Source organism: Triticum urartu, chromosome 1A (genome assembly GCF_056163025.1).
Source record: "Triticum urartu cultivar PI428250 chromosome 1A, HENAU_Tu73, whole genome shotgun sequence".
Taxonomy (NCBI): domain Eukaryota; kingdom Viridiplantae; phylum Streptophyta; class Magnoliopsida; order Poales; family Poaceae; genus Triticum; species Triticum urartu.
In genome coordinates this window covers 220,512,804-220,522,592 of record NC_141873.1, presented here as the reverse complement: position 1 = coordinate 220,522,592, position 9,789 = coordinate 220,512,804, and positions in this window count along the sequence as shown.

Here is a 9,789-nt window from a genome sequence, read left to right as displayed (position 1 = left end):
GGCAATACGGATACGTAGATCTCCTCCCTTGTAACCGACTCTGTGTAACCCTAGGCCCCTCCGGTGTCTATATAAACCGGAGGGTTAAGTCCGTAGGACAACAGACAATCATACCATAGGCTAGCTTCTAGGGTTTAGCCTCTACGATCTCGTGGTAGATCAACTCTTGTAATACTCATATCATCAAGATCAATCAAGCAGGACGTAGGGTTTTACCTCCATCGAGAGGGCCCGAACCTGGGTAAACATCGTGTCCCCTGCCTCCTGTGAACATCCGCCTTAGATGCATAGTTCGGGACCCCCTACCCGAGATCCGCCAGTTTTGACACCGACAATCCCCAACTTGAAGACCGATTCAGGGGGCTACTGATGGTGTCCTGGACTAGGGGGTACTCACCCCATCGTCTCCCGATCAGTTGGATTGGGCCGAGGACCCCCATGGCCGTTTACTCATGGGCCAGTTCGGACAGCCGATGACATATACGAGGAAGATTCCACAAGGCTTGGTGATCAAGACAAGGACTCCTCTCCACCGACATATTCGACTAGGACTCTTGTTATCCTAGGCCTCTGGTATGTTATATAAGCCGAGGCCAGGCTAGTCAATAGATGATTATGATATTATTCATCATACCCTTAGGTTTTAGACCACAACATATGATCTCGAGGTAGATCAACTCTGTACTTGATACTCCATTAATATAATCAAGAGTAGGGCATAGGGTTTTAACTCCATCAAGAGGGCCCGAACCTTGGTAAACATCGTGTCCCCTGTCTCCTGTTACCCATCGATCCATGATACATAGCTTGGGACCCCCTACCCGAGATCTGCCGGTTTTGACACCGACAAAGACCCAACAGCTTTTGTTGGTATGGTTGGCAGGCTTATCAGGAGTGTCGTGGATCTGGCAGGGTCGATCAAGTATTCGGTCTAGGCTTGATGAACCATCTTTGTTTCGTTTGAATGGCTTCTTCCGTTGACCGGATTTGGAGCCACTAAATCCGGCGTTGACTACAGTATTCTCTGTATCATCATTGTTGTTCTGACGCTTATGTTTGTTGCGTCGGGGCCTTCCGTTGCCATTTAGGGCTTCGGAAGTGCCGGGGTCACTGGTCCAATTACCTCTACGGGCTAGCCAGCTATCCTCGCCCGCGCAGAAGCGGGTCATTAGTGTTGTAAGGGCTGCCATGGACTTCGGCTTTTCTTGGCCGAGGTGTCGGGCAAGCCATTCGTCATAGATGTTGTGTTTGAAGGCCGCTAGGGCTTCGGCGTCCGGACAGTCGACAATCTGGTTCTTTTTAATTAGGAACCTGGTCCAAAATTTCATGGCCGACTCCCCGGCCTGTTGGACTATATGAATGAGGTCATCGGCATCTGGAGGCCGGACATAACTGCCTTGGAAGTTGTCTCTAAAGGCATCTTCCTAGTCTTCCCAGCTTCCGATAGAGTTTTTTGGGAGGTTGTTTAACCAGTGCCTAGCTGGCCCCTTAAGTTTTAGGGGAAGGTATTTGATGGCATGTAGATCATCACCGCGAGCCATGTGAATGTGGAGAAGAAAATCTTCAATCCATATTGTGGGATCTGTTGTGTCGTCGTATGATTCGATGTTCACAGGTTTAAACCCTTCAGGGAACTCTTGCTCCATTACCTCATCGGTGAAGCATAGGGGTGTGCGGCGCCTCTGTATCGGGCCATGTCACGACGCAGTTCGGATGGAGTCCGTATGCGGTTTTCGGTCCGGGGTTGGTTCCGCTTATCGCACCTGGCTCGATAGCCCTCCTCTCGCACCGGAGCATGCCCCCGCGATCTGTAGATTGACCTGGTCTAACCTACCCTATTTTCTAGGTCCTATCGTAGGTCGTACGTGTATCCCCGAGCTGTTGTTTCTCTGCTTTTTCGGTGAGGTGGTGCGGGCTGGTGTTCAGCTTGAGTTTCCATTCTGTCCCGGCCACGTGGTGGTCTATCGGGTCCGTAAGCCGTGTTACGCACGGTTGGTATGGGCTCCAGCGCCTCGTCGTCGAATTGGGGTAGCAGCTTGCGCTTCGGGTAACTCTTTTTTAGTCGCTCAAGGATGTATTCTTCGGCTGCCAGGACATTAGTCCATTTGTCGTTGAGCAGGTCTTGGTCAGCTTGAAGCTTCCGCTCTTTCTTTTTAGGCTTCTAGCCGTGGCTATTAGCCGGCGCTTGAAGCGCTCTTGTTCGAGGGGTTCCTCTGGCATGATAAAATCTTCGTCGCCGAGGCTTACGTCGTCCTCGGAGAGTGGTAGATAGTTGTTGTTCTCCGAGTCATTGTTCCCTGTTTGTTCGTCAGGGTCAACTTGCCCGTCCTCCCGATCATCCTGTTCGGATGTTGGTTCGATGGGGTTTTCTTGGTCTTCGGTGTTCTCCAGAGTATCATTGTCTTCGGTGCCGGTATTGTTGTTCTTACCGCGACGCGATTTAGAGTGGCGCCGCTGACGTCGATGTTTTGGCAGTATCTCAGGAGGTTCGTCCTTTACTAGGTTTTTCTCATCATCGCCATCGTCGTTTTTAGGTGTATCCTCCACATATACGTCATACGAGGAGGTGGCCGTCCAACGTCCGGTGACCGGCAGGTTTTGGGCCTGCTCCTCTCTGGCATCATCGTCCATATCGTCGATGTCTTCGGAGGCGTAATCGAGCATGTCGGTTAGGTCCTCGACAGTGGCTATAAAGTGGGTGATGGGTGGGAAGTAAAATTCCCTATTTCCAGCCCCTAGTCCGGGCTGGGTGTGATTCAGAAGCGGTTCCTCTGTGATGACGAGGGATCGCATTAGGTCCAAAGCCTCATTTAAGAGCGGGGTTTGGACATGGTCGGAAGTTTTTGGGCCGAGCTCGCATGACGCGGGCCTCTAGGGTTCGGAAGTAGTATCCGAAGAAGAGTTCGGTCTTGCAATGATTGTCGGAGACGCTATTCTTCTGGTGTTGATCTCTAAGGCCGCAGAGAGTCCGGTGGGCGCTAGACTCCCGTCTTTGGACCAGATGACGCGCCCCGGATCTAAGGCCGGAGTGGTGGTTGAGGCCGCAAACCCTTGGAAGATCAAGTCTCCTCGGATATCGGCGACATAGTGTAGGTTTCCAAAACTGATCTGGTGACCAGGGGCATAGCTGTCGATCTGCTCCAGGTGGCCAACCAAGTTGGCTCGCAGTGCGAAGCCGCCAAATACAAAGATCTGGTCGGGGAGAAAAATCTCCTTCGCGGCAGCATTGTTGTAGATGATTGACGGAGCCATCGAGCCTTTCGATGACAGCATAGTGGAACTCTCAATGAAAGCACCAATGTCGGTGTCAAAACCGGTAGATCTCGGGTAGGGGGTCCCGAACTGTGCGTCTAAGGATCGATGGTAACAGGAGACAAGGGACACGATGTTTTACCCAGGTTCGGGCCCTCATGATGGAGGTAATACCCTACGTCCTGCTTGATTGACTTTGATGAATATAGTGGTTACAAGAGTTGATCTACCACAACATCGTAATGGCTAAACCCTAGGTATCTAGCCTATATGATTATGACTATGTCTCTACGGACTAAACCCTCCGGTTTATATAGACATCGGAGGGGTCTAGTGTTGTACAGAGTCGGTTTACAGAGAAAGGAATATTCATATCCGCATGCTAAGCTTGCCTTCCATGCCAAGGAGAGTCCCATCCGGACACGAGGGAAGGCCTTCTATATTGTATCTTTAGGGCCCATCTGTCCGGCCCACATCACGTAGCCCGGACACCCGAGGACCCCATAATCCAGGACTCCCTCACCATCCATGGCGGCTCGTAGTCCTATCCAGCTTTTGAAAAGATCACTTTGGTGGCTCATAGCCTCAATAAACTCAATATTGAACAATATAACCCGGAGCTGGATAATCCGGCAATATCTATAGAACTGGCTCATACTACCGGCTTACATCGCCATATCCAATGAGGGCAATAATCCAATGATTTATAAGCGCATGATTCCAATGGCGCAATCCAAAATATACTGGCGACTTAACGTCCAAAGCCAGGACGGTTTATCAAAACCAAAATATTCACACCATTATTGAAAGATATACCTGTAGATTAATACCATGGTGATGCTTTGATAATTATAATCCGGGGCCAGTATCAACCCGGAGTCATGAAATATCATCATTTTGATTGCTCAAGGCAAAATATCCCGGCGACTTAAAGTCTACTATCAGGGCGGGTTATTAAACCCAAAGATACGCAATGATGAGTCATATAGTCAAGGCTACATGGCCTGTAAATCGGTTCATACTGCCAGTTCATCTGATAACGTGCAATGAGAGTAATAATCTGGAAACAGAGCACAACACCCTTGTTCAATTTATTCATGCTACCGGCTTATAACGCCGTATACAACAAAGGACATTATCCCATAACCTAGAGCACAATACTCCAAGCATATCCTGGTGACGTATAATCTAAAACCAGGCTGGGTGAAATAAACCCCAGAGAGGTTCACAATATGAACCACAAGGCATAATAGCCGTCATCAATTTTCAATCATATATCAACATGTCACAAGAGGAAAACCTCAAAAAGAATCTTCAAATCAAAATACAAATCAGAAAACAAGGCTTTCATAGGCGGCCAGGCCTAAAACCCAAGTGCTTTTCATGGGCTTGCACATCCATGAGCTAATCCTTCAAACCTTGTAAGCCGGAGCTCACATGATCAACCACCGTTTTAACCTTGACAAGTTCAGGGTCTTTAATAAGATTGACTATCAAGAGTTCGGCGGGTCATTCCAGGATTACCTGGGCGGAGTGGAAGACGTACAAGGCAGGATCAACTGAAATTCTTCGGTGTTATACACCTAGCGTTTCAAGCCAAGAAGGGGTTATCAAAGCTATGTTCTGTGAATAGGGAGCCCTCAATTGATATTTTTGAGATGTGCTCGCCGGGTACCTATGTTTGAGTTGTGCTGTGCAGCAGACTCTCTTTAGTCCCTTTAATCCGGGCGTCAAACCTCCAAGTGGGTTGTAGGAACGGCGTTCAAGCTGGATCAATAGGGTAATCACAGCTTTGCTCAATGAGCAGGAAGCCCCCAAGTATTTTGTAATCAAGGCGTACAAGCCGGATCAAGAAGGTAGTCACAGCTATGCTCAACGAGGAGGAAGCCCCCAAGTGACCATAATAAGATAAGCCCATAAAGCAGGATACCCATGTTTGAACCGTGCATCATGGCAGCAAGTTCTCTTTGGCAACCTTTAATTTTTTCTGAGAATTCAAACTTGCGAGAGATGAATTCTTTTTAAACCGGAATTTTAAACCGGACATCAAGAGCTTCAAAGCTTTGTGGGAGATAGATTTCCCTTGAATTAGATTTTAAACCAAAATCTTCATTTTGAGCCAGAAATTTTCTGACGGACTTTTAAATTTTCATCAATATAACAGCAGCCTCCGGGACCGGGTTATTTTTCCCTCCAATGACCCGGAGTTCTTGAATTCACTGAAATTGGCCAATTCTGTCGAGTCATGTCATTGTAGTCCCCGAGTCTCAAGACGACTCGAGGAGTTGGCTTGAGATTCTCCATACTTGACCGTGATGTAAACCGGTCAGTTGAGCAGCGGAACGCTGGAATTTATGTAAACCAGAAGCTTGAAACGAGTTGATGATCCTCACAATACTTGTTATACACTCCCGGTATGATTCATTCAACAAACTCAGTGACATATCGCAAGCCAGAGTAATTGTTCGTAAACAAATTACTGTATGCATATGAAATAGATAGGATGGGTATCACCTGATGTATTTTTCAGACGAAGTGATTGCACAGCAATTTTACCAAATGATGGCCTTCACGTCCAAACATATAACCACACATCCATCCATTTTTAAGCGAGTCATGCCTCTCGAGCAGCGCATCAAACTTGGGTGTCCTTGTCAACTTCGTCTTTATGTAAACAGTACTCAAGGAGTACTACTCTGTAACTGGATTTGCTTCGCTCAATTAGTACCAGATGACCAAACCACTCCATAGTTGATGTCTGTTGGTTTGCATATTTGAACCGCCGTGGTAGAAATTCTTCAAGACTTTGAAGGGGCTGATCCTCATCGACTTGCAACACTGCACATACGTTGGTAACCCGGCGCGGTACATAACGGGCGATGCTTAAGGCAGGGGTCACGCCAGCGGAGGCAGCGGCGGGAGGCGCTTGTCAGTGCTCGTCGGAAACTGCGGCTCGAGGATGGAGCGGCGACCCGTTGCGGCAGCGACACATGACAAAGGCGAGTTGAGGCAGCGGGCGACACCGTGAAAGCGGGTCGACGAGGCCTCCGCGACAGAGAGGCAACTACAGATTCCAAGCAGTGGTGGAGTTGAGCATATTTGACTTGGGTTAATAATGGCAGAGGTGAACGAAATGTCCGTTCGCAGGCGGCTCATAGCAGCAAGTCGGAGCACTGGTATTGATTCACGGTCGGCTCAGCCGTGAACTGTAACGGGAGCGGTTCAACGAGCGGAGGTGTGGCGACTCGACGGGGTGCTCTGGTAGCGAGGCAGTAGCGGGGGTGAGCCCCCCCAGCAAGTCGACGGTCCGGCGCAACGACCATAGCGGCGAGGGCCGCGGTAAGGGCGGCAAGCCAGCGCGGCAACTCGGCCACACGGCGGCGAAGCCGGCAAAGGCGAAGTTAGGCCATGGGGGCTCAGTGATGGTGTAGCCGAAGAAGATGGGCGGGCGCTGGAGGACGGTCACGTCCGGCCATGGCGGTGAGATGTCCACGCGATGGTGGCTCGGTGACGAGCAAGGCAATGGCAGCTTGATGACTATTTTTTTGGTCAGCCTGGTTCTTCTTGTGCATATATTGATAAAATCTTCATGGAGTCCGAAGCGTGCGGCCGGCTCTCAAGCGGCAGCTCGGAAAACGGGTCCATGGCGAGACCCACCACGGAGGAGTGTCAGGCGGCTCTTGGAATCAAGGCGAGGAACACAACAAAGGTCAATCCAAGGTGGCTCAGGGTGACTCATACACGGCTCTTAAGCCGGCGGCATGCGACGTCTCCGAAGCAGAGGGACGAGCCAGCAGCGGTCTTCGGACGATGGCGGCTGATGGAGCAAGGGCAGACGATGACAGCGGAGCGGGTGCAGCCAGCGCAAGGTTGAAAATGTCGCAGAATCGTCGTGCGCCCATGACCAAATCGTCAAATCCTCCTCCGAGTTGTCGTTGGTTTGACTTTTTCTCTCATGCTGACGGATCACTGTTTTAGTACTATCTCCTCGTGCTAATGGATTAATGGATGTACCACTTTTTGCCTTCACATATTGACTGCCCGAAGGCACACATTGCAGGTGTTTCGCGATGGAAAATCAGCGGTGGATTAAGTCTGATGGTTTGTCCCTTGTGACCACGTGGGACTTCCTTAGAAGTCTCGCTGGCAGCATACTCTCGATGTATTACTACAGTACGACCACAGCAGCAGAAAATCCAGTTGGTTTCGAAGACTGGCGGCGGCGCACACCACCAAACCCTAATCTCACTTGAACTCAAATCTGGTATCTGCCGCTCCAAAACTAATCATGACTCCAATCACAGAACAATGAATATTGCCTACTCTTCTTTCATCCGACGAATTGCGGGCTTCTTGATCCCTGTGAGAAATCCCTTCAAGAACTCAACACCACCATGTGCAGGCCTCACAGTTGGCGCCAACTGTCGTGGATTTGTCACGGCAGATGTCCTAGTGTGAGGACTTAGTCGTGAGGTGATGAGGACATCAATACCATTGTTATACCCACAGCCCCTACTGTTACATATACTGGACCAATTACTAGAGCTCGCGCACGCCAATTAAATTACCAGGTACTTTCGTTTCTTGGTAATGATTCTAATGTTCATGAGATTATGATGCTGCCTAAATTGGATACATTTGTTTTGCTTACAAATGAAGGTCCTAGCTTGGAGAAGGATGAACATTGGAGCAAGAACACGAATGGAGTTGATGGCATGCGCAAGGGGATCAAGAACGGAGTTACAAGTGATGATTTCAGGACTTTGAAGCCGCCATAAGGAGTGCATGAAGCCTTGGACGAAATATACAAGATGCCACTTCATAATATTCGTCCATAGGCTATTCTAGGTGCTGCGTCACCTTATTAATGGGCCAGGCCCATGTAATTTCGAAATACTTAAGTATAGGCTATTTTTAGAGTCCGTATGTGTGGGGAAACAAGAGTTAGGGTTGGTTTCGGACCCCACCCACAAGGGCCACGAAATTCCCCTCTCTTCCTCCATATATACAGCCCTTAGGGCGTCGGTTAGACTTGGGTTTTGTTTAGATTAAAAGTTCGCCATAGCTGCAACTTCGCGTACTTCGTTTGTGTCCAACGACCAGACCAAGACGTCACAGAACCCCACCTTGATCAATAAAGCTTTCATCTTATATTCGCAATATCCAGATTGCAATCTCAGCTTCTTGCTTGTTCTTCGTTTGCTCGCAGGAAACAGGCCCTCGTGGTCAGGTTGATCGTGCTCCGGCGTGGTCAATAACCCCTCGGAAGTTGGTTTAGCGATTGCTAAGGCGCGACGTCTCGCACGTTCGTAGTCGGATTGTCAAGGTCGACTCCCACAGAAAACGATAGCCACCATCTCATCGAAACATCGGGACACCTTTGCCTCTATCAAGTGGTATCAGATTTCCAGGTTGCTCGGTGAGATTTTACAGTTTTTCGTAGATTAGATTGAGTCTGTTCTTCATACCTACAGTCCACGAAAAAGCCACAAAAAAAAAATTAGGGTTAGTTCATCATATCCGAACCAATCTGAGCCTTTGCATAATCTTTTTAGGGTTTTTGCTTTGTTGAATTTGCGGTTGCATCGTCGTGTCAAGTTGCTGGTCTTAGAGTCTAGTCTTTTAGAGTTTCGAGTTCTGGTCATAAGTTGTCACGCCGCCGCCGCACCATCATCATCGTCCATCTACCACTTTTGCTTATCCGCCACCGCTTTGAATCCATATCCATATACCACCACCAATCCGTATCCATATACCACCACCAATCTGTATTCATATACCACCACCGCTACCATATACCACCACCGCTGCCATATACCACAACCATATATCCACCACCAATCCGAGTTCTTCTCATATTAGGTTTGTTCTTGAGATCAATCTCAATTCCGATTCGTGTTTCCTTGCCTGCGTAGGTCTCGGAAAAAAAAAGTCTGGAGACCCCCGGGCAGTTTTTAGGCCAAAATTTTCTCGGGCAAAATTTTTTTTTCCCTATCCTATTTTTAGGCTTTTCTGAGTCTTTTGAGCCACGTGCCATCATAGTGATTTTTTGTCGCACTTTTTCGTCGTCGCTGCCCTGATTTCCGAAAAAAAAAGTGGAAAAAAAATTTTCGTGCCCATACTATCAGTTTGACGAGGGAAGAGTTTTGAGACACTCGCCGTTATAGTAATTTTTCGCAAAAAAAAAAGAGGAGCGCAAAAAAAAAAGGAGCGCAAAAAAAAAGCGAAAAAAAAAAGTTCCAGATTGTGCTTTTCCCTTATTTACGTGCAGCGCCGTGATTTTGTTAGTGTTCTAGGCTCGCGTCTCTAGCACGGTCTAGCCTAGGACCAGCACAGTACCGTCGTTGAGCGTTTATTCAACTTTGCATCTCTGAATTGATTATTGCTGACCCTTTTTGCTACCATACTATAAGCCTTCCCAGCTCCAGATACCTCTACGTCGTGCGTTTGACTCTCCCTGGCAATCGCTCTATCCAAGCTTTTGAGAGTTTTGACTACAACGGTTGCCGATCACCGCCTGCTGCTGGGTAAGAACTG